Here is a 26,408-nt window from a genome sequence, read left to right as displayed (position 1 = left end):
GATGAGGCGCTCTTCCTCCAACCGTCGTGTTGCTATGGTCTGGCGATGGAGGAGTCCAAGGACCTGCATGTCCTTGGTGGAGTGGAAGGGGAAGTTGAAGTGTTGAGCCACGGGTGGTTGGGTTGGTTGGTGCAGGTGTCCCAGAGGTGTTCTCTGAACCGTTCTGGCCTGTCTCCCCAATATAGAGGAGGCCACATCGGGTGCAGCGGATGCAATAGATGATGTGTGTGGAGGTGCAGGTGAATTTGTGGCGGATATGGAAGTATCCCTTGGGGCCTTGGAGGGAAGTAAGGGGGGAGGTGTGGGCGCAAGTTTTGCATTTCTTGCGGTTGCAGGGGAAGGTGCCGAGAGTGGAAGTTGGGTTGGTGGGTGGTGTGGGCCTGATGAGGGAGTCACGGAGGGAGTGGTCTTTCCGGAACGCTGATAGGGGAGGGGAGGGAAATATATCCCTGGTAGTGGGGTTCGTTTGGAGGTGGCGGAAATGACGGCGGATGATCCGCTGTACATGGAGATTGGTGGGGTGGTAGGTGAGGACCAGTGGGGTTCTGTCCTGGTGGCGGTTGGAGGGGCGGGGCTCAAGGGCGGAGGAGCGGGAAGTGGAAGAGATGCGGTGGAGAGCATCGTCGACTACGTCTGGGGGGAAATTGCGGTCCTTGAAGAAGAAGGCCATCTGGGTTGTACGGATTTGGAACTGGTCCTCCTGGGAGCAGATGCGGCGGAGACGAAGGAATTGGGAATATGGGATGGCGTTTTTACAGGGGGTAGGGTGGGAGGAGGTGTAGTCTAGGTAGCTGTGGGAGTCAGTCGGTTTATAGTAAATGTCTGTGTTGATTCAGTCGCCCGAGATAGAAATGGAAAGGTCTAGGAATGGGGGGGAGGAGTCTGAGATAGTCCAGGTGAATTTGAGGTCGGGGTGGAAGGTGTTGGTAAAGTGGATGAACTGTTCAACCTCCTCGTGGGAGCACGAGGCAGCGCCGATACAGTCATTGATGTAGTGGAGGCAAACGTGGGGGTGGTGCCAGTGTAGCTGCGGAAGATGGACTGTTCCACATATCCTACGAAGAGGCAGGCATAGCTGGGGCCCATGCGGGTGCCCATGGCTACTCCTTTGGTTTGGAGGAAGTGGGAGGATTGGAAAGAGAAGTTGTTCAGGGTGAGGACCAGTTCAGTCAGTTGAAGGAGGGTGTCTGTGGAAGGGTACTGGTTGGGTCGGCGGGAAAGGAAGAAGCGGAGGGCTTTGAGTCCTTCGTGATGGGGGATGGAGGTGTACAGGGACTGGATGTCCATGGTGAAGATGAGGCGTTGGGGACCGGGGAAGCGAAAATCATGGAGGAGGTGGAGGGCGTGGGTGGTGTCCCGAACGTAGGTGGGGAGTTCTTGGTGGAGAGTATCCTTTCTGCTACTCAATCAAATATCTCAACCAAACTAGTCAAACAGGATTTACTTACTTTTTGAAAAAAGCCTGTGCTGCCTTTAATTCTGAGACCATACTTTTCAAATACTGAGTAATTTTCTCCTGTTTATTGTCTGCACTGTTGGTACCTGATTCCTATTTATTTACTGAGTTTATTTCACTCTGCTGATTTAAATCGTGTGTGACATTTATATTCGAGTGGAGATTCCAACACTGGGTCCTCTGTTTCTGAATATCTGGCCTTCCACTAACTCAGTCGAAGGTGGGTTCTATTAATGCACGGAATTCTTAAAATCGGTTTTTCTTCCCCATTGTTGGAAAGAAGCGGCTAATCAGAGGCGGTGATCAGGAATCTGATCGATAGCTAGGCCTCAGGAAAAGCACTGCCCTTATTGCGTTGAATGAGCAAAGAGAGCAGTGTTCAAACCCCTTTGACTGAAATAAAATCTATCATTGAGATAGCACAGCCATCAATGCACCAGCTCCTCGCTTCCCTTATCGCCGGACAGTGTCAGTGATCCCCCCACAGTCGGGGTCCCTGGTGGGGGATGGGGAAGGGGATTGAGTAGCCAATGGGAGCTCAGAGTGTCGTCTTGTGACATTAGGCTGCTTCTGCAGTGGACTGGTAGCTGTTCACCTGAATTTCCCAGTGCCGGACCTCAGCCGGGCTAAGCTCCTGGTCAGCCCGGGCACTCACTGTTACTGCAGTGTAATAGTCGAATGTGTCTCTTCTCCGCTCTGCTGACAGGGCAGCGCATTCTACCCCGCTCCCAAATATTCCCTGGCTGCCTCTGATCCCAGCCTCCTTGTGTCTCTGCCTTACCCAGTTTGCCCATCGGCCGGATGATTTTCTTCATTACCCGAGAGAATGCAACAGAAGTCCCCCCCCCCCCCCACCCCCGAGGAGGAACTGGGTATCCTCTGAATGAGTGTGAATATGAGCACGGTGTGTGAGTTTATCTGAGTGTGTATCTATGTGTGTGTGTGTGTGTCTCTGTATCTGTGTATGTGTGTCTGTATCTGTGTGTGTGTCTCTGTATCTGCGTGTGTGTCTATCTGTGTATGTGTGTCTGTGTGTGTGTCTCTGTATCTGTGTATGTGTGTGTGTCTGTATCTGTGCATGTGTGTGTCTGTATCTGTATGTGTGTGTGTGTCTGTATCTGTGCATGTGTGTGTGTCTGTATCTGTATGTGTGTCTGTATCTCTGTGTGTGTCTCTGTGTGTGTCTCTCTCTGTATCTGAGTATGTGTGTTTCTGTATCTGTGTGTGTGTCTCTGTATCTGGGTATGTCTGTCTGTGAATCTTTGTGTGTTTGTGCATCCGTGTGTTTCTGCCTGTGTATGTATCTATGTGTATGTGTGTCTATGTATGAGTGTGCATGTCTGTGTGTGTACCTATGTGTGTCTGTGTGCATGTCTGTGTGTCTGCCTGTGTGTGTATCTGAGTGTGCATGTCTGTGTGTGCATGTCCGTGTGTATGTATCTGTGTGTGCATGTCTGTGTGTATCTGCCTGTGTGTGCCTGTATGTGTGTCTGTGTGTATGTATCTGTGTGTGCATGTCTGTGTGTGTGTGCCTGTATGTGTGTCTGTGTGTATGTATCTGTGTGTGCATGTCTGTGTGTATCTGCCTGTGTGTGCCTGTATGTGTGTCTGTGTGTATGTATCTGTGTGTGCATGTCTGTGTGTGTCTGCCTGTGTGTGCCTGTATGTGTGTCTGTGTGTATGTATCTGTGTGTGCATGGCTGTGTGTTGTGTGCCTGTGTCCGTGTGTGGATATGAGTCTCTCTGTCTGTCTGTGCCCACAATAGGGGCTGTAGCTGGGGAACAGTCTTTGCAAAGGTAACTGTGACACACGCTCACCAGCCCAGAGTCACAGGAACTAACACACTGAAGGAGTCCCAAACAGACAGACTGAGGCTCCGCCACCATTGAACGGAGCTCAGGCAGCTCGCTGTGGACACCTGGTGCCCTGTCTCCTCCAGGCAGCAGTTTCAGGGAAATATGCAGCATTCCTCAATATGAGCTCACCCGGGTTCCGAACGGCTGAGGATTCTCTTCGCAACCTTAACGCACACACACAGACAGCAGATAAACCACAAAGTTCGCGCCCTCTTGCCTCTTACACCTCCCTCCACCCTCCTCTCTCTCTCTCTCCTGTAGCCGGATCCTATTAATGTTCCTTTGGGGTTTGGCGCCCGGGAGCGAACTTCAAATCAATTCCTCCCAACCATCCATTGTGTCCCAAGACCTCAGCTCGACATCAAATCTGCATTTAATACACATCTGTCAGCATTTGCATATCAAGATTGCTACGTCCGACATCCATGGAACGGTTTTAAAACTCACCTTTTATTCTTGGCTTCTTTTTTCCCCTTCTGCAGTCAATCCAACCAATTTCTCGAGGTTTAAATCACCTTTGGGATTAGAGTCTCTTTGTTGCAGGGCGCGGGGGTACAGTGTAATATAATCCTGGAGGCAGAGGAGTCTCAGGGAATGCGCTCACACCGATTGCTCGGTGTGAGTCGTTGCTGTCAGTGAGTGCGCTCACTCGGACCTGCTGGGTCTGGCTGTTGTGGAGCTCAGACTGTGTGCTCAGCTCGCGTGTGCTGGAGACACACTGTGTGCTGGTGTGCTGCTACCGCCTGGATGGGAGGCGACCTGCGCTTTGCCGAACGTTAGCCCGACACTTTGAGGCGTGTGGGCGAACCCACACAGCCAAACTCTCTCACACTGACATCACACATTCATCGCTGGTTCCCCTGGAAATCCCTCTCCAAAAGGCAGCCCCCTCCCCTTCCTTCCCTAATCCCCTCCCCCAGCATCTGTTCCCCACCTCGGCAGCCAACTCTCTTCCTCTCATTACAATGCAGTTGCATTGGTTTCCATGACCAGCTTTAATACACTATGCTTCTATTCCCGGTTTGTTTATACTCACATCCTTCTGCGTCCGATGTTTCAGCAGCACCTTTTCCTCGACTCCACTCAAATGTATATTTCCTTTTTTATTGATATAGCCGTACAAGCTATCATTGGTATGTACCGATGCTTATCTGCTTATCAGTCACGTGGGTGAGTTTTTGTGTAAATTTGTGGTGAACTCAGACAATCAACATGGTTTGGAGACACAAACAATTTCAGACGGCTCAGATAACTGGGACACGGGTCTTAGGTATCTGTCCCCTGGACCCTTCAGAGAAATCGTGCGGCAAATTACTTGTAAGTGGGGATTGGTAGCCAGGCATTTGAACAGAAAATGCTGGAGAAACTGGAGAGAGAAACAGAGGTACCATTTCAGGTCCACTTGGCAAAACGTCGGGACAGAGTTTGTCCAGCACTTTCTGGTTTTTTTTTGCTTCAGATCACAACATGAGCAATTCTTTATTCATTGAGCAATTGGCCCACCTCACTAACCAATGAGATTTAAGAATTGATAAAGGAATAGAGTGATTTTGGTACAAGGAGAAAGTGAGGGACTGCAGATGCTGGAGACCCGAGTCGAGAGTGTGGAGCTGGAAAAGCACAGCAGGTCAGGCAGCATCTGAGGAGAGGGAGAATCGACATTTCGGGCATAAGTTCTTCATCAGGAACGAGTTTGGCACAAATCGGGTTCAAAAAGAGAGCGACAGAAGTATTGATTTGGAAGAAAAAAGAACACAAGCAAAAATAAAAATATTCATCAGTTAAGTTATATTATTTGACATAATTAGGTATATTTGCAGTTGTGCATTTAGCCATGTACGTTCAAACATCATTACATGTACACAGACACATTGCATATACTTACAAATATATATATAGTTGGAGTCAAAGCAAAATACTGCAACTGCTGGAAGTGCACAATACAAAACAAAATAGGAAATGCTGGAAATGGGGTAACCATGGCAGGAAGACACAGGGTGAATGGTACAAATTCGATGTTCCTACAAGATTAGTATCTGGGTCTAAACGAAGTAGTTCAGATACAGAATTAATTATAAAAATGATAAAGATAATGTGTTAGAGATGCAGGCTGCACTTTTTTTTATATTTCAAAAATATACTTTATTCATAAAAATATATCCACGCATAGTACAAAAGCAGTTTGGTTTTCTACAGTAGCATATGAAGAAAACAAAGAAACACTGAAGTTTGTGTCCAGCAGACAAAACAAAGACATTTCTTACTTGTACAAGAGTATATTTACACAGATTTGAGACACCAAGAGGATCTGATAGCTGAACGGACCCCCATTTAACTTCAGCAGCAAGACCTTAAAGGGTGGTCTTTCCCCATTGTGCCTTGGCAGGAGCTGTCCCAAGCTTGAGTGTGCCCCTCAGCAGGAAGTCCCATTGACAGCCTTTCAAGGAAGCTAAGGGAGATTAGAGTGGAAACTGGGGGACCCCTGGCTATAATCTTGCAAACTCCTCAGACACACAAGTGGTGCCAGAGGACTGCAGATGGAGTCATAGAGATGTACAGCACAGAAACAGACTTGTTGGTCCAGATATTCTAAATCTGTCATTATTTGCATCAAGATTGCTATGTACAACATCCATGGAATGGTTTTAAAATTCACCTTTTACTCTCAGCTTTCTTTGATATTCTAAATTAATCTAGTTTCATTTGCTAGCACTTGGCCCATATCCCTCCAAACCCTTCCTATTCATAAACCCATCCAGATGCCTTTTAACTGTTGTAATTGTACCAGCCTCCACCACTTCCTCTGGCGGCCCATTTCATACCCACACCACCTTCTATGCGAAAAAGTTGTCCCATAGATACCTTTTATATCTTTCCCGTCTCACTCTCAACCTATGCCCTCTAGTTCTGGATTTCCCCACCTCAGGGAAAAGACCTTGTCTATTTATCCTATCCATGCCCCTCATAATTTTATAAACCTCTGTAAGGACGTCCCTCAGCCTCCGATGCTGCAGGGAAAACAGCCCCAGCCTGTTCATTCTTTCCCTATCACTCAAATCCTGGCAACATTTTTGTAAATCTTTTCTGAATGCTTTCAAGTTTCACAACATTCTTCCGATAGTAAGGAGACCAGAATTGCACACAATATTCCAAAAGTGGCCTAACCAATGTCCTGTCCAGCTGCAACATGACCTCCCAACTCCTATATTCAATGCTCCGACCAATAAAGGAAAGCATACCAAATGCCTTCTTCACTATCTTATCTACCTGTGACTCTACTTTCAAGGAGCTATGAACCTGTTCTCCAAGGTCTCTTTGTTCAGCAACACTCCCTAGGACCCTACCATTAATTGTATACGTCCTGCTCCAATTTGCTTTCCTAAAATGCAGCACCTCACATTTATCTAAATTAAATTCCATCTTCCACTTTTCAGCCATTGACCCAAATGATCAAGATCCTGTTGTAATCTGAGATAACCTTCTTTGCTGTCCACTACACCTCCAATTTTGGTGTTATCTGCAAACTTACTAACTATACCTCCAAATCTTTTATATAAATGACGATAAGTAGTGAGCCCAGCACCAATCCTTGTGGCACTCCACTGGTCACAGGCCTCCAGTCTGAAAAGCAACCCTCATCCTCTGTCTCCTACCTTCGGTGGTGGTTATGATTTGAGATGGGACTGGGGTGTATAGAGTTAAAAATCACACAACACCAGGCTATAGTCTATAACCTGGTGTTGTGTGATTTTTAACTTTCTACCTTCAAGCCAGTTCTGTACCCAAGTAGTTAGTTCTCCCTGTATTCCATGAGATCTAACCTTGCTAACCAGTCTCCCATGGGAAATCTTGTCGAATGCCTTACTGAATTCCATATAGATCATTTCTACCGCTCTGCCCTCATCAATCCTCTTTGTTAGTTCTTCAAAAAACTCAATCAAGTTTGTGAGACATGATTTCTCATGCACAAAGCCATACTGACTATCCCTAATCAGTCCTTTCCAAATACATGTAAAAGCCCTGTTCCTCAGAATTTCCTCCAACAACTTGCCCACCATCAATGTCTGGCTCACCGGACTATAGTTCCCTGGCTTTTCCTTACCACGTTTCTTATTTTGCATTCTTGATCAGAAAGACTTAAGACTAAAAGCACTTTTTAGGGTGGCACGGTGGCTCAGTGGTTAGCACTGCTGCCTCACAGCACCAGGGTCCCAGGTTTGATTCCAGCCTCGGGTGACTGTCTGTGTGGAGTTTGCACATTCTCCCTGTGTCTGCGTGGGTTTCCTCCCACAGTCCAATAATGTGCAGGTCAGGTGAATTGGCCACGCTAAATTGCCCATTGTGTTAGGTGCATTAGTCAGAGGGAAATGGGTCTGGGTGGGTTACTCTTCGGAGGGTCGGTGTGGACTGGTTGAGCTGAAGGGCCTATTTCCCCACTGTAGGGAATCTAATCTAATCATAACTACAGGCCAGTGAATTTGACATCTGCGATTGGAAAGCTGTCAGAGGTAGTAATCTGGGGCAAAATTAATCGTCACTTTATGAATTATAGAAAACCAATCTGGATTTGTTAAAGGCATGTTTAACAATTGATTGAGTTTTATTTAATGAGATAATAGAGGTGGTTGATGAGGCTAATGTAGTTGGTCCCTTGTATATAAACTTCCAAAAGCATTTGAAAAGCACCATAATAGGAAAAATAAGAGGAGGATCAATCAAATAAATAAATAGCAGTAAAGAAAAAGCAGCAATATGAAAACTACATTGGGAGAGAGACACACAAAACATAATACTGGGATCAATTATCATTCAGATTGGAGGAAGGTACATTGTTGGCATTATCAAGGGCGCAGTGTTGGTTGACCGGTTTTGTGGACACATATGTAAGTGAACTAGACATGGATGTGCAGGTTACAATGTTAAAATATGCAGATAATTAAATGTTGAAGTGTTGTGAATTGTGAGCATCATTGTTGAATGGGTGGAATGTGAAATGGCACATTTTAGCAGGAAGAATAAAGAGAGTCATTATAAACTAGAAGGTACAATTCTAAAGAGTGTTGGTATATATGCACAGGTCATTGAATGTGGTGGTGCAGATTGAAAAGACACACAGGATCCTGGGTTTTTCAAGCCAGATGCCTATAAAACAAGGGGATCGTGATGAATCTCTATAAAACACTGGCCTGGCCTCAACTGAAGTACAATTGGTTCTGCTATAATGCGTGTCTCTTCAATGCAAATTGGCTTCAACACAATTTAAGAATTTGGACCGTTATTTGTAGAATGCAAATTTCATTTACCTGTATTGGATATAACGCACTCCCCAGCTCCATTAATTTAAATGGCACAGCAATTACATGACTTTCTGATAATGCAAGGTTGCACGAGGACAGAGCTATCATGTTATATCATAACAGACTGTATTGATTCAGTTTTGGGTAGCACAATTTAAGCAAGTGCAAAAGCAGCCCGTCCACTGTCCAAATTAGGTAGATTGGCTGTTCTAAATTGCCCACAGTGTCCAAAGTTTTGCAGGCTAGGGTTACAGGGATAGAGTAGGGGTGTGGGTCATATGCAGGGGACCCCTGGAAAAAACCTACACAGATACAGGGAACATATGCAAACTCCACACAGTCACCTGAGGGTGGAATTGAACCTGGGTCCCAGGTGCTTTGAGGCAGCAGTGCTGACCGCTGAGCCACCATGCCGCCCTGACTGCTCAGCCAGCTCAGGCTCATGCTACCCCCAGTTGAAGTGAATCAATCTAATGCTGGTCCCTCCAAGGCCAGAACTTAAAATCCTAAAGCACTACCACTTGCAGTCTCCCCCAGTGAAAGGCAGCAACTTTGCACCAGCTATGTTTGGAGCCACTTGGATAGTACAGTGTAGGAGCACTGCAGAAATCTAAATAGGCACATGGGACTGTAGAGGTGTGGATAGTTAAGTTTTGCATGTAGAATTGGATGTGTAGTGGATATTGTTGTTGAAAATTGGATTTTTTGTAGTTTCTTTCAAAACTTTAGCCAAGAGGACATTGCTTTAGCCTGCGGCAGAGGGATAGAGAGGGAAGATGCTGTAGAGACAAGTGATTGTAATGTAGTCAGCCAGGTGGATCTCATAGAATATGAGTTCCCTGATTGGGGCTGTTAATCTGGACCAATCAGGGGGCCCTGACTGGAAAATAAGCACAGGAGTATCAGACATCTTGTTCCCTCTGAGAGCTGGTTCTGAGGGAGCTAGATCAGTGTCAAGGACTCGCCATGTGTAAATAAAGGGTGACTCAGTGACGGGATACTGGCCTCTGTGGTGTTATTTCAACGAGCCGCTATGATTGAGGCATGGCTTCCAGGAGAAGACGAAAGTGGTAAATTGCGAATGAAATTGTCTGGAGAGATGCCTCATGCCAATGTCCCCTTCTTCCTCAGTATTTCTTAGTCCTGGTTTCAAGCCCTGAGTCCTTCAAAAGATCAGGGTGTGCATACACAGAGCAACCATCATTAATTTGGAGATACTCCAGAGTATCAGCTGTACCAGATGGACTTTACCCCAGAGTTTTAAGGGAGAAAGGTGAAGGAATAACGGAGGCATTAGTGGGGATCTTTCAGGAATCACTAGAATCAGGGAAGGTCCTAGGGGACTGGAAAATCAGTAACATGATACCCCTGTATAAAAAGGGAGTAAGGCAAAGATGGAAAATTATGGACTGCTTAGCCTAACCTCAGTTGTGGGTAAGATCCTGGAATCCATTGTGAAGGATGAGGTTTCTGAAGACTTGGAAGTGTATGGTAAAATAGGGCAAAGTCAGCATGGTTTCATCAAGGGGAGGTCATGCCTGACAAATCCGCTAGAATTATTTGAGGAAGTAACAAGCAGCTTAGAACAAGGAGAGCCAATGGATGTTGTCTACCTGGACTTTAAGAAGGCCTTTGACAAGGTGCCACAGGGGAGGCTACTGAGTAAGATAAGGGCCCTTGGTGTCAGAGGCAAGGTGCTAGCATGGATAGATGCTAGGCTGTCTGACAGGAAGCAGAGAGTCGGGAAAAAAGGGTCCTTCTCAGGATGGTAGCCAGTGACAAGTGAGCAAGGCTCAGTGTTGGGACCACAGCTTTTCACTTTATACATTAACAATCTAGGTGAAGGAACTGAAGGCTAAGTTTGCAGGTGATACAAAGATAGATGGAAGGACAGGTAGTATTGAGGAGGTTGGGAGGCTGCAGAAGGATTTGCAGTTAGGAGAGTGGGCAAAGAGTGGCAGATCGAGTACAACATGGGAAAGTGTGGGCTCATGGACTTTGGTAGCAAGAATAGAGGCATGGACTATTTTCTAAATGGGAAGAAAATTCAAGAGTCTGGAATGCAAAGAGGCTTGGGAAATCTAGACCGGGATTCTCTCAAGGTAAACTTGCAGGTTGAGTCAGTAGTTAGGAGGGCAAATGCAATGATGGCATTTATTTTGAGACGGCTTGAAAATAAAAGCAGGGCCATACTTCTGAGGCTCTATAAGGCTGTTGTCAGACCACATTTGGAGTCTGGTGCACAGTTTCATGCCCGATATCTCAGGAAGGATGTACTGGCCCTAGAGCATGTTCAGAGGAGGTTCATAAGAATGGTCTCAGGAATGAAAACCTTAATGTATGAGGAACGTTTGAGGACTCTGGGGTTTAAAAGGATGAGGGGAGATCTAGTTGAAACACACAGAATATTGAATGGACTGGACAGAGTAGGTTTGGGAAGATGTTTCCATTGGTGGGAAAGATTAGGACCCGAGGGGACAGCTTGAGTGTAAAGGGAAGACCTTTTGGAATGGAGATAAGGAGAAACTTCTTCAGCCAGAGAGTGGCGAGTCTGTGGAATTCACTACCACAGCAGGCTGTGGAGGCCTGGTCATTGACTATATTTAAGACTGAGATAGATAGGTTCTCGAGTATCAAGGCGATCAAGGGTTACAGGGAGAAAGCAGGAGAATGAGGTGGAGAAACTTATCAACCATGATAAAATGGAAGAGCAGACTCGATGGGCTGAATGGCCTAATTTCTGCTCCTATGTTTTATGATTTTATGCTGTTATGGCAACAGTTCAGGCAGCGCAGCCATTGTACTAGAAAGCTTGCTAGGAACATGGGTTTGTTATGAGCACACATTGTCTACATGTGTGTGAGTGACAGAATGGAGTCAGTCATCTGTAGTTAGATAGCTCTTGGTAGAGTCATAGGTGGTAGCCAGCCTCAAATTCATCAGAATGGCTCAAGGAGGACCCTGCTGCAAGGGTGTGTGGGTTGGTGGGATAGACACAGACAGGCATGATGCTCTGTGCACCTTCACACACTGACTGTACTTTCAAGCAATGGCAATTTTTACAGTTGTGGTATTAATGTGTGCGTGTGCAGAGAGATATGTGTGCAGTCAATGACTCCTTGCTCAGTTAGAAATCCCATACCATGGCGAAGTCATATCCTTTCCTCTGGTGAGAGTGACAGGGAGGGGTATGAGATCCCCTCTATAGGAATACAGGGCCTCCGTTACATCCCTGCTCTAGTGGTGCACGATAAACTGAGACATCTTTGCAATGCCAGTTCCAACCTACAAGGATTCACTGCAACAGAATCCCTACAATGTGGGGATCGAGTCCACACTGACCCTCTGAAGAGCAACCCACCCAGACCCATCCACTTAACCTATCCCTGAATTTCCCATGGCTAACCTAGCTAACCCTGGACACTATAGGTAACTTAGCATGGCTAATCCACCTAGCTTGCACATCTCTGGATTTAAATCAAGGGTTAAATGTTGGCAAACTGCAAGAGATCGAATACACAATGTTAAAATGTATTTAAAACATTTGGTGATGGCACTGTTCACTGATTAAAATAGACACATTATTAATAAAGGCTGTAGACTTTCTGAAATTAATGAAATGTGAATAATTTTTCAGTCAGACGAAATAAAATGTTGCTAAATCCTGGGAGTATGTTGCCCCCTGCTGGTACTGACAGAAAAGACAGGAACATTTAATCTCTTAGTATTTTAACAGTGGTCCTTTTATTAGCATAGCCTGACCTTAAAATATGTCCTTTTCAGAGCCAATGGCAGAAAGGGCACTGAGGTTGTTATAACTGAGGACGGTTTTGGGGAATTTCTATCTCATCTGCTCACATCTACACTTTGCTTTCAGCCAAACCATATGTTGATTAGGTTGAAGTCTGTTGAAATCATTGTACAGCAAACATTTATTAATCAGTTTATTATCCAGTTTTATTATCCAGTTGATCAAATATTACAGATAATCAAAAGGTTCACATAATCAGTGTAAAAACACACACTGAGTAATAGAGCTGTAATGCAGGGGGTATACATGTCACTGTTATACTTGCTTTACAGAAAAAAACACTTTTTAATAATAATACAACTTTGCCTTAAATAAAACTGACCGGCAGAGTGCCTTCACACTCGCACCCTCAACTGACTACTCGAAGATTGTGGTAGACCGCGGTGTTTGAGGAGAGATTGATTTTGAAATCGAATCAACTGTTGATATTTTGCGTGGCCATTTGATTGAACAAGTACATTTACATTGAGATAAATATTTTTTTTAAATTGGACAGAGTGATATAGTGAATGTTGTGGTATTTGAGGTATACAGTTTTGCTGGTTTATTAAGAGTGCTGCTCTTAAAACAAAGTTTGCTGTAATTGTTTTAAGTGATTTGTGTCTAATGGCTCTGACAGACCGCATGCAACGGCACTTAAAACAGAAGTATGGTCACTTGGCTTTGGTAAGCCAGCCAGTACATTAAGTGGTGAATTGCATTTTTCCAAACAACCCTCTTTTCACAAAAAAAACACATGCACTATCATTTGCAGTTACAAGTTATGCAACATACCCAATATGCATGGCCGCAGAAAAAGAACCCTGTCATTAACAAATAGAATGTTAACCCTAGTGAGTTCCACTTTCATCAGTCTCTGCACATGCATTGTATTCATAATCTTCAACTCATGCAGGTAACCTAATCATATGTGTACAGTTATCATTACCTCTTCCTCTAGCATCTGCGCAGTTCTAGGGTGAATTTTCTTCTCCAGAGAGTGTGGTTCCCATCGCAATTTGGTAAATGTTGTTGCTGATCCATTTCTCTTGCTGTGGATCAGTGGCCCTTTGGAAGTAAATGGTTATTCTGTACCTGAGTGCAGGTGGTAAGGTAAATTCTTCCTGATCATTGCCTGCAGTGACAGCAAGGCTTATTCCATTGTACATAATGGGAAACGGGTGCAATGATACTTGTTCATCACATACTGTCAGTGTCAACAGCTGTACACAGATCACAATTTTTCTAATTAGGCTGAATTTTGTCCAAAGTGTTGAATGCTTGCACTCTGACTAATTCTCCAATGATTAACTCAGCTTGATTTGGTCACCCATGCCTATTACTGCTGATGTGGTTAATTCTCCCTACACAGATCACAGGAGTACTCAGGTCTGGCTGGTTAACTTTGTGTTTAGTCAAGCAACCTCAGTTTTACTCTGACTAAACAGAATTCTATTTGATACTCTGTCTGAAATCTGTTCGACATATATCTGATGCATGCTGAAAATGATTAATTTCCATAACACCGCATTCTTGTGCAATAAAGAGAAATCTTCCATGCCAGGTCTTTCTGTTAACTTACCTACAAGAATCCGTTTGGACTCATTGGTTTGCTGTCAAGGCTGATACAGACCTTAGAATGCACCTTAGAGTGCAGGCTAAAATGTACTTTCTAGCAAAGTGCCTTGTAAAGTTTTGTCTGTTGTAACCCCTGCTTTATAAAATGTTATTTCATTCCCATGACAGTTCCCCTGTTTTGGTCCGATGCCTATCCAAGGTAGCCCATTTCAGTGATACTGTCCTTTCCCTTTAAGCTCATCCAGCCATTGGTACTAGCCAGGTATCTGGCTTGGCATTGAAAAGATACCAAGTTTACTAATGGGCCCTCAGTTTAAGTCCTCGGTCTATTGCCCTATGTTTACCTAACATACAGGTCAGTTACTTAATTCATTAGAACAAAGAACAAAGAAAATTACAGCACAGGAAGCCTGCACCGATACAGATCCTCTATCTAAACTGGTCGCCTATTTTCCAAGGATCTGCTCCCTGCCCATTCATGTATCTGTCTAGATACATCTTAAATGATGCTATTGTGCTCACCTCTACCACCTCCACTGGCAACGTGTTCCAAGCACCTACCGCCCTCAGCGTAAAGAAATTTATATGCATATCTTCCTTAAACTTTTCCCCTCTCACCTTGAACTCATGACCCCGATAACTGAACCCCGACTCTGAGAAAAAGCTTCTTGCTATCCACCCTGTCTATACCTCTCATGATTTTGTAGACCTCAATCAGGTTCCCCCTCAACCTCCTTCTTTCCAATGAAAACAAGTCTAATCTACTCACCCTGTCCTCATAGCTCACACCTTCCATCAACATCCTGGTGAATCTCCTCTGCACCTCTCCAAAGCATCCATATCCTTTTGGTAATGCGACAACCAGAACTGTACGCAGTATTCCAGATGTGGCCGAACCAAAGTCCTATACAACTGTAACATGACCTGCCAACTCTTGTATTCAATACCCCATGTGATGAAGGAAAGCATGCCATGTGCCTTCTTGACCACTCTATTTACCAGCTTTGCCACCTTCAGGGTATAATGGACCTGAACATTCAAATCTCTCTCTCTCTCTACATCAATTTTCCCCAGGGCTTTTCCATTTACCAAATAGTTCGCTCTTGAATTGGATCTTCCAAAATGCATCACCTCGCATTTCCCCAGATTGAACTCCATCCGCCATTTCTCTGCCCAACTCTCCAATCTATCTATATTCTGCTGACAGTCCCCTTCACTGTCTGCTACTCCACCAATCTTAGTGTCATCTGCAAACTTGCTAATAAGACCACCTATACCTTCCTCCAGATCATTTTTGTATATCACAAACAACAGTCGTCCCAGCACGGATAGCTATGGAACACCACTGGTCACAGGTCTCCATTTTGAGAAATTCCCTACCATTACTACACTCTGTCTCCTGTTGTCCAGCCAATTCTTTATCCATTTAACTAATACACCCTGGACCCCATACGACTTCACTTTCTCCATCAGCCTACCATGGGGAACCTTATCAAACACCTAACTGAAGTCCATGTATATGACATCTACAGACCTTCCCTCATAAATCAACTTTGTCACTTCCTCAAAGAATTCTATTAAGTTGGTAAGACATGACCTTCCCCACACAAAACCATGTTGCCTATCACCTGATAAGCCCATTTTTTTCCAAATGTAAACAAATCCTATCTCTCAGTATCTTCTCCAGCAGCTTACCTACGGCTGACATCAGGGTCACCGATCTATACTTACCTGGATTATTCCTGGTACCCTTCTTAACCAAGAGGACAACATAAGCAATTCTCCAGTCATCCGGGATCTTACTCGTGTTCAAGGATGTACAAAGATATCTGTTAAGGCCCCAGCTATTTCTTCTCTCGCTTCCCTCAGTAACCTGGGATAGATCCCATCCAGACCTGGGGACTGGTCCATCTTAATGCCTTTTAGAATACCCAGCACTTTGTCCCTCCTTATGCCTGATTTGACCTAGGGTAATCAAACATCTATCCCTAACCTCAACATCCATCATGTCCCTCTCCTCGGTGAATACTGATGCAAAGTACTCATTAAGAATCTCACCCATTTTCTCTGACTCCACGCATAACTTTCCTCCTTTGTCCTTGAGTGGGCCAACCCTTTCTCTAGTTACCCTCTTGCTCCTTATGTATGAATAAAAGGCTTCAGGATGTTCCTTAATCCTGTTTGCTAAAGATATCTCATGATCCCTTTTAGCCTTCTTAATTTCTCATTTCAGATTGATCCTACATTCCCAATATTCTTCCAAAGCTTTGTCTGTGTTCAGTCACCTAGACCTTATGTATCCTTCCTTTTTCCTCTTAGCTAGTCTCACAATTTCACCTGTCATCCATGGTTCCCTAAACTTGCCATTTCTAACCCTCACTTTCACAAGAACATGTCTCTCCTGCAACTCTCATCAACCTCCCTTTAAAAGTCTCTCACATATCAAATGTGAATTTACCTTCAAACAGCTGCGCCCCCATCTATGTTTCCCAGCACAGTGAGTGGCACGGTGGCACAGTGGTTAGCACCTCACAGTGCCAGAGACCCGGGTTCAATTCCCGCCTCAGGCGACTGACTGTGTGGAGTTTGCACATTCTCCCCATGTCTACGTGGGTTTCCTCCGGGTGCTCCAGTTTCCTCGCACAGTCCAAAAATGTGTAGGTTAGGTGAATTGGCCATGCTAAATTGCCCGTAGTGTTAGGTGCAGGGGTAAATGTAGGGGAATGGATTTGGGTGGGTTGCGCTTCGGCGGGTCGGTGTGGACTTGTTGGGCCTAAAGGCCTGTTACCACACTGTAAGTAATCTAATCTAATCTAAAAAAGCTCCTGCTGAATTTTGGTATAGTTGGCCTTCCCCCAGTTTAGCACTCTTCCTTTAGGACCACCCGGGACCACCCGGGTTCAGTTCCCGCCTCAGGCGACTGACTGTGTGGAGTTTGCACGTTCTCCCCGTGTCTGCGTGGGTTTCCTCCGGGTGCTCCGGTTTCCTCCCACAGTCCAAAGATGTGCAGGGTCAGGTGAATTGGCCATACTAAATTGCCCGTAGTGTTAGGTAAGGGGTAAATGTAGGGGTATGGGGTGGGTTTCGCTTCGGCGGGTCGGTGTGGATTTGTTGGGCCGAAGGGCCTGTTTCCACGCTGTAATCTAATCTAATCTAATCTAATCTAATCTAATCTTGTCTTTGATCATGAGTATTCTAAAACTTGTGAATTGTGATCACTATTCCCAAAGTAACCCCCTACTGAAACTTCAACCACCTGGCCAGACTCATTTCCCAACACTAGGTTCAGTATGGTCCCTTCCCAAGTTTGACTATTTACATACTGCTCTAGAAAACCCTCCTGGATGGTCTTTACAACTTCTGCTCCATCTAGACCTCTAACACTAAGTGAGTCCCAGTCAATGTTGGGAAAATTAAAATCTCCTATCATCACCACCCTGTTGTTCCTACATCTTTCCATAATCTGTTTACATATTTGTACCTCTATCTCACACTTGCTGTTGGGAGGCCTGTAGTACAGCCCCAAAACTGTTACTGCACCCTTCCTATTTCTGAGCTCTACCCATATTGCCTCATTGCCGAGTCCTCCATAGTGTCCTCTTCAGGGCAGCTGTAATATCCTCTCTAACCAGTAATGCAATTCCTCCACCCCTTTTACCTCCCCTCTAACCTGCCTGAAGCATCTAGAGTCATACAGATGTACAGCATGGAAACAAACCCTTCGGACCAACCCGTCCATGCCGACCAGATATCCCAACCCAATCTAGTCCCACCTGCCAGTACCCGGCCCATATCCCTCCAAACCCTTCCTATTCATATACACATCCAAATGCCTCTTAAATGTTGCAATTGTACCAACCTCCACCACTTACTCTGGCAGCTCATTCCATACACGTACCACCCTCTGTGTGAAATAGTTGCCCCGTAGGTCTCTTTTATATCTTTCCCCTCTCGCCCTAAACCTATAGTTCTGGACCCCCCCCCCCGACCCAGGGAAAAGACTTTGCCTATATATATCCTATCCATACTCCTCATAATTTTGTAAACCTCTATAATGTCACCCCTCAGCCTCCGACGCTCCAGGGAAAACAGCCCCAGCCTGTTCAGCCTCTCCCTGTAGCTCAGATCCTCCAACCCTGGCAACATCCTTGTAAACCTTTTCTGAACCCTTTAAAGTTTCACAACATCTTTCCAATAGGAAGGAGACCAGAATTGCACACAATATTCCAGCAGTGGCCTAACCAATGTCCTGTACAGCTGCAACATGACCACCCAACTCCTGTACTCAGTGCTCTGACCAATAAAGGAAAGCATACCAAACGCCTTCTTCACTATCCTATCTACCTGCGACTCCACTTTCAAGGAGCTATGAACCTGCACTCCAAGGTCTCTTTGTTCAGCAACACTCCCCAGGACCTTACCATTAAGTGTATAAGTCCTGCTAAGATTTGCTTTCCCAAAATTCAGCACCTTACATTTATCTGAATTAAACTCCATCTACCACTTCTCAGCCCATTGGCCCATCTGATCAAGATCCTGTTGTAATCTGAAGCAACCCTCTTCGCTGTCTACTAAACCTCCAATTTTGGTGTCACCTGCAAACTTACTAACTGTACCTCTTATGCTCGCATCCAAATCATTTATGTAAATGACAAAAAGTAGAGGACCCAGCACCGATCCTTGTATATCCTGAAATATTTATTGGCCAATTGTGCCTTTCTGTCAACCAAGTTTCAGTAATAGCAATAACATGATACTCCCAGGTACTAATCCAAGCCATAAATTCATCTGCTTTACCTACTACACTTCTTGCATTAAAACAAATGCAACTCCCCTTAGTCATGCTGACATCATCATCTAGTTCCTTACAGGCTTTAGTTAGTACCTCCTTACTGTCCACTAACCTCCTCATTTGGTTCCATCCCCCTGTCACATTAGTTTAAACTGTATCCTACCACCCCCCCTCCCCTCCCCACCCCCCCCCCCCCGCCAACAACATTAGCAAAAGCACCCTCAAGAAAATTGGTTTCCGTCTGGCCCAGGTGTAGACTGTCCAATTTGTAATAATCCCACCTCCCCCAGAACCGGTCCCAATGTCCCAGAAAACTGAACCTCTCCCTCCTGCACCATCCCTCAAGCCACTCACTGACCCTGCCTATTTTTTCATTTCTACTCTGACTAGCACGTGGCACTGGTAGCAATCCTGACATTACTACCTCTGAGGTCCTACATTTTAACTTGGCTCTGAACTCCTTAAATCCTGCTTGTAGGGCAGCATCTCGTTTTTTTACCAATATCATTAGTACCTCCTTACTGTCCACTAACCTCCTCATTTGGTTCCATCCCCCTGTCACATTAGTTTAAACTGTATCCCACCCACCACCCCCCCCCCCCCCCCCCGCCAACAACAGCTGGCTGGTATTGATTAGCGATCACAGATAACACACTCAAGCATCATTTTTATTTCTCTTTTTTTTTTAATTATTACTACAATCTGCAACACAGGATATTGTTTTTTTTTTATTTTTCTATTTTAAGAACATGTACTGAAGACCTTGCACCTAAGATGGCACCGTAAGTGGCAACTTGTAAACTTTTTGCGGTAATTTGAGTACTCATAACAATAAAGCCAATTCAATTCAATTCAAGCTGTTAATATTTAGTTACTAAGCTCTGGGCACTTACTTAAACAAAAGAACAAAACCAACCAATGGCTTGTTATGGTAAGTACATATTACAGGAGTATGCATGGACTTAAGAAAGATTGTCCAGTTCTCCCTTCAACTGTAACCCACTTGAGAATATTTCTTGTTACGTATTCCCACCATCCTTTCTTAAGCTTCAATTATCCCAGCCAAAATTCATTTTACTTCCATTTTTACTCTTTCTCGTCAGTAGCACTCTGATTATTTTGAAGTTTGTCTCTCTGTAGATTATGTGGCAATGCCGTCATTATTTAAGATTTGGAGGAACCGGTCTTGGACTGGGGAGTACAAAGTTAAAAATCACACAACATTAGGAACCAACAAATAAACCTGTTGGACTATAACTTGGTGTTGTGTGGTTTTTAACATAATCATTTAAAATGTTTTCTTGCTCTTGAGACTACAATTGCCATTTTGTCAAGTAGGTGTATATGACTGAGACCTGCTCTTCAGAGCAGTTTTACTATACATTTGTTCATGTTAGTTACTTCACCTGTAACAATCACTTCTGTACACTTCCATCAGTATCCTTTCAGGTGATGTTTTGAAAGATCCTTCCCACTTGGTCCCAGTGACCCTGGAGGAAAACAAATAATCCAATTCAGTTCTGTTAAGAAAACATTCCTCAGCAAAGGTACACTTATCTCCAAGAGAAAGCTCTCAATTAATTAATTTCTATACTTTCCTTTCACTTGATATATTCCATTTAATTACATCTAAAATGATTCATTCGAATTATTTGGAGGTGCCGGTGTTGGACTGGGGTGGACAAAGTTAAAAATCACACACCACCAGGTTCTAGTCCAACAGGTTTATTTGGAAACACTAGCTTTCGGAGCGACGCTCCTTCATTAGATGGTTGTGAAGGAGCAGCACTCCGAAACCTAGTGCTTCCAAATAAACCTGTTGGACTAGAACCTGGTGTTGTGTGATTTTTAACTTTGTACATTCCCTTTAATGCTGTGTCACATTTTCCTTGCCATTATTCTTTTATTTCAAGTGGAGCATGTCATCAATTACCAATCTATCCGATTCAAGAGCTCTGGACAAACCTTACCATCCACTTTAAAAATGTGTTTTCATAATATCTTTAAAACAGAAATCAAACATTATTAGGTGGTTCCAAGCATTACCAAATTCTGTTTGTTTTTACTTTCTTACAAAAAAACTACATACTTTTTTTTCCTCAAGTAATTTGCTAGATTATAATTCACTTTTCCTTCTTTTAAAATGATCCAAAACTCAAATGTGGCAACAAAACCATGGAGGGACCTTTTTTTTATGTTGTGCCTCAGCAGTGTCACTAGACTGACAGTTTTTATTGGTGATTAATCAATTTCTTCCCAAACAATATTACCACTTTTTATACAAATAACAAGCAATTTTATTGATTGTAATTTCAGAAACAATTATGTCCAAGCATGGTTTTAAACAAAGGTTTTCAAAAAGAGTTTTAAACAGTACCTTTATACTGAGGACACAAGTGATCTCAGTCACTTCAAAGTTCTCCCATTATCAAACACTTTGACTCAGATGATAACATGTGGTCTGACTAGTCTAGGCCTAATCTCTGAAAGCCTTTGATGTCCATAGGCAAGTTCCTGAATCTGCATGGTTCCTGGGTCCCTTGCTATATTAAGAAGGCGGATCTTGAGACCTATTTAGAAATGAGGCTCTGGTTAGGGGCCTCATTTTCCACTTGGAACTCTACAGCCTTCTGGACTCAAAATCGAGTTCAACAATTTTCAGGTTGGAGACACCTTTTCCCCTGTACTTACCCAAAGACCCCACACCAGGCCTTGTTATCACATGGTCTGCTATTACAAACAACTCATGGTTAGCCACTATCATTAGTAGCCATTTGTTCTCCTAGGCTGACCGTTATCCAGTCCTTTGTCTGTCTAACTGTTCTTGTCCCTCTTTGGGCTCTACCTCCACCTACCGTTTACTCCTTACCTCACCCCCAACCCTATTTTCTGCTTTAAAAAAACCAGCTTTTTCCTGGCTAGCATCAGTTCTAAAGAAGGGTCACTGCACCTGAAATGTTAACTCTGATTTCTCTCCACAGATGCTGCCAGACTGGCTGACGTTTTCCAGCAATTTCTGTTTTTCGTTCTGTTTAAGAGATCTGTTGGTTAATGATGATCAATACCTGTCAATTTGGAATGTCCAAAATTTAGCCCAGTCTATAATCACATATCTAGTTATAGGAGTGTGTAGTGTACAAAGCCGTCTGAAGAAAGGATTAACTCTCTGCTGGTCTGCAGAGGACACAGAAGTGTTTTAGGTTATTCCTACTTTGTTTTTTCTTTACAAGTGAGACAGAGGGATTTACATTCAAACAGTATTTTGGCTGACTTTTGCTTATGTATATGGTTTTGGGACATCCTTTTCATAACAAGAAATTATCTTTTTTATCGTACTTAGGCACTTTGAAATTCATTTTTTAAACATAGGTTCATAGTACTGACAGAGAAATTCACTCTTTAATCTCTTTCAATCCATGTTTTCAGTCAGACGTAAAGGAAGTTGTCACTGAACCAGTCATGGGAACTCTGTTTTTAATGTAGTAAAGGGTCTTGTTCACGGATTTGATCTTTTCTTTTATTGCACCTAAGTGACCTTTGCCCACCCCTTCTGCTGTCGCCCTTTCCTGACCAATAGAACAGTCTAGGTTTCTCTCACCCCATCAGCAAGGAGTAAAAGTGGGGGCAGAACTCACAATTAGATTTCACCAAGGTTACCTTGTTTGCCTTGTGAGATGGAAACATAGGAAACATGGGAACAGTGGCTCAGTGGTTAGCACTGCTGCCTCACAGCACCAGGGACCCAAGCTCAATTCCACTCTTGACTGACTGTCTGTGTGGAGTTTGCACATTCTACCCGTGTCTGCGTGGGTTTCCTCCGGGTGCTCCGGTTTCCTCCCACAATCCATAGATATGCAGGTTAGGTGAATTGGCCATGCTAAATTGCCTATAGTGTTCAGGAATGTGTAGGTCAGGTGGATTAACCATGGTAAACACAGGGTTACAGGGATGAAGGGGGTCTGGGTGGGATGCTCTTTGGAGTTCTGTTGTGGACTTGATGGGCCAAATGGCCTGTTTCCACACGCAGGGATTCTATGATTTGAGCCTGATCTGCCGACACAAAGCCATACTGATGCTTCCCCATCACCTTTTCAATTTTTCAAAGTTCCTTCCTTCTGAATGATCAATTCTGGTAAAATCCCTGTGAAAAATATCAAGCTAACCGGTCTTTTGGTTCCTGTTTTCTGCCTCTCTCCCTTTGTGAACAGTGGAGACTGCATAGCTGCAAGCAGGGGACCACCTTTCCCAGCAAAAAACACAAAACAGAGCCATTATATGTGTTTGTTTGTATTTTAGTCAGGGTCGAACTAAGATTCTTTATAATGTCACATTCACACCTTTAGTTTCTTGCCTTCTGAAGGGTGAGGACCAGTGATTCAGTCAGGTTTGGATAACTGAGGTTGCCCAAGGGCAGAAGGGGGAGTTGAAGCTCAGTCAGCTGCTGATCTGAGATGTTCAACTGACTGTTGCTGAGGTTCCAATGGAAATTTCATTCAGAGTCGCTTGACCATTTTTCCATATGTCAATGTCAGACCTCAAAGAGAGATAAGGGGTTAAATGTAACCCCCACTTTGATGATGGATGACAATTAAGCATCCCCACCCACCCCAATTAAATCCATACCAGGACAAGTCTTGACTGACACGTTCTCAGAAAATCCTAGGTCGTCCTCAGACACTGACAGACCAGGAGCGGGGCCATATCCAGGACTAAAGACCCCACAAGTAAATCCCATCACCCACAGTGAATCAGAAGATCAATGCCGGCAGAGAGACAATGAGTGTTGTTGATCCCTAAGATTGTGGATGGATCCTAACTCCGAAGTAAGTGATGGCAGGAACTGGCCTGTGGTGTGGCGGTTATGTATAGAGAGTGGGCTAAAGTGGGTCAGCTGAGATTCACTGATAGCTTCCCTCCTGAACAACATGCAGTCCTATCTTCACATGAAGACACCTTCCAACCTGTTGTGTGGGAACACCTTCAATGGGATAGATTTCAACCTGTCTAGAAGCTCAAAACTGGACATGGCTGAAGTACTGTGCATCAACAATAGAAGCAGAATTATATTCAACCACAATCTGCAGCCCTTTCACTGAGCATACTCTCCTACTCCGTCATTATCTTCAAAAAAAGGGATCATCCCTAGTTACATGGAGAGTGCAGGAAGGCTTGGCAAGAGCAGCACCAGGCAGAGCTAGAAATGAGGTCTCCAGCCCAGTGCAGCGACACACAGGACCACCTACAAGCCATGGAGTGGATGCAATAGACCGGGCTAAGTGATCCCATAACGTAGGCTCTGCACATTCTCCCCATGTCTGCGTGGGTTTTCTCCAGGTGCTCCGGTTTCCTCCCACAGTCCAAAGATGTACAGGTCAGGTGCATTAGCCATACTAAATTGTCTATAGTGCTAGGTGTGTCAGTCAGAGGGGAATGGGTCTGGGTGGGTTACTCTTGGGAGAGTCGGTGTGGACTGGTTGGGTCGAAGGGCCTGTTTCCGCACTGTAAGGAATCTAATCTAATCTAATCCAGTTGTGAATGCTAATGGATAATTAAGGAATCAATCAGCTAGTTAATCAATTATTTCCCTTCCTTCATAATGTGAGAAGTGGGAACGTCAGTTAATAATTGCAATGATCAGTACCAATTGCAGTTCCTCAGATACTGAATTCGTTGATGCCCATATGTAGCAAGATCTGGTGATAAATGACAATTACATTCATGCCATACAAACACCAGGGAAATGATTATCTCCAACAGGAAACAATCTAAACATTTTCCCTTGGTATTTTACTGAATCCCCCACTGTCAACATCCTGGAGGTTACCATTGACCAGAAACAAAACTGAACCAGCCATATAATGGCTACAAGAACAGGTCAGAGGCTTGACATACTCCCGTAAGTAACATCACCTGACTCTTCTCAGCCATCAACAACGTACAAGTAAGGAGGCTGACAGAATATTTCCCACTTTACTAGATGAGTGCAGCTTCAAGAACATTTGAGAAACTTGATACCATCCAGGAGAAAGTGCCCACTTGTTTGAAACCCCATTCACCATCTCCAATGTTCACTCTCCACTGACACACAATAGCGGCAGCATGTACCGCAGTAATACGCTAAGGCTCCTTCAAGAGCATATTCCAAACTTGCCACATCTTCCATCTAGAAGGACAAGGTCAGCAGATACATGGGAGCACCACCATCTGCAAGTTCTGGTCCAAGCCACTCAGCATCTTCATTGTCACTGGGTCAAAATCTTGGAATTCCCTCCTTAACAGCATTGTGTGTCTACTTATGCTGACACGGACTGCAGTGGTTCAAGGAAGGAATAGCCGCTAATGTTGATGACATTTGAACCTGTACAGAGAATCATGAGAAACCATTTCAACAAAACCAGAAAAAAGTTCTCACGCTGAAGGAGGTTGAGAGTAAAAAGTAAATATATGAAATGCAGGTATGTTCACGAAACAGTAGAGGTAATTTGGTAGAATTCAGATTTATTTAAAACATTGAATTTAAAAGGATTCCATTAATACAGGGAAAGATTAACAACTAAGATCTATTCATCCCAAGATTGTAATATATATTTTAAAAACAGGCAGGTTTAAAAGTACACTTTTCGATTAAGCGTGTCTTGAGAAAGTATGAAAACATCACAGATGCTCTATTAATTAAGTTAATTAAACATTTTGTGGAACAAGCGAGCACATATCATCTGGTAAAGTAGCTTCCTTCTGTGCAAAAATACCAGGAATTCCTAGGGTAGAACACATTGCAGACTAGGCTCAGACAAGTGACTGGGGATAAATGATCAACCACAAAATGGAACATCAGGTTTTGGAACTAAATGTTATTACACTTGAGTTAACCAGAAAAAGGAGACATTGCTGAATCATCTTTGTAAGAGAAAAAGGAGCTTTTACGGAACAAAATATAAGAGGGAACCAATAAAATCATTGGATGATTAGTATTAGAGATTATAAAGAATTTGATCAGATAAAAACTCAAGCTCATAAGGGATTTTTTTTCAACAATTAGGAAGAATCTGACATGATGATTTTTGGCAGTACAGACTGGATGGGCTGAAGGGCCTTTTCTGCACTGTATAACTCTACAATAGTAATATGATACAACCTTACACTGTAGAGAGATGAACTATACAGCAAGATAATGCAAACATTGCATGACAAAAGGTAAGCAGATTAAGAACAGTACATAGTTAGGGATCTAATTTTAGCCAAATTTTAGATGTGTCAATCTTCCTCAAGTAACACTTTTCTTAAGATGTCTCTTTTATCAGAAGTGGTAGCTTAAGATCTACAATAACAACTTACTTTCAATTTTGATGGAGATTCTAAAATAATTTGTGGCAATATTAAAGCACATGAATATGCAAGGAATGAAGAAATACAGACCAAGGGCAGGCAAAAGGGATTAGTTTAATTTGGCTTCATGCTCAGCACAACATTATGGGCTGAAAAGCCTGTTCCTGTGATGTACTGCTCTATGTTCTTTGTTTTAAATCCTTCCTCCTGGTGTTTCTCTGAGTTACTGAGACCAGGTAGAGAGGGATGCCAACACAAAGTCTTCGACAGAAGGAATCTTGATCTTGATAAACCGAGTAGGTTTATCACATG

At 43.8% G+C, this 26,408-nt stretch overlaps 1 protein-coding gene across 3 annotated transcripts in view; it reads right to left on the bottom strand.

Annotated features, from left to right (window-relative positions):
- LOC122557968 (excitatory amino acid transporter 2-like) overlaps positions 1–4,451 on the bottom strand; it is a 292,029-nt gene extending 287,578 nt beyond the window's left edge. The window contains exon 1 of one of the 3 annotated variants that reach the window (XM_043706266.2): positions 4,350–4,451. The gene's annotated coding sequence lies outside the window, so the exon portion shown is untranslated. Of the gene's footprint in view, positions 1–3,760; positions 4,127–4,349 lie in introns of those variants that run through there. The other 2 variants (XM_043706267.2, XM_043706265.2) reach the window with 2 other exon arrangements.
- Between the last annotated feature and the right edge of the window lie 21,957 nt (positions 4,452–26,408).

The sequence above is a fragment of the Chiloscyllium plagiosum genome, unplaced genomic scaffold (genome assembly GCF_037043375.1).
Source record: "Chiloscyllium plagiosum isolate Xiang-an unplaced genomic scaffold, Cpla_swu_hap1 HiC_scaffold_18, whole genome shotgun sequence".
Taxonomy (NCBI): Eukaryota; Metazoa; Chordata; class Chondrichthyes; order Orectolobiformes; family Hemiscylliidae; genus Chiloscyllium; species Chiloscyllium plagiosum.
The sequence above is the reverse complement of the archived record's forward strand: the minus strand, read 5'-3'. Positions and strand labels throughout refer to the sequence as shown.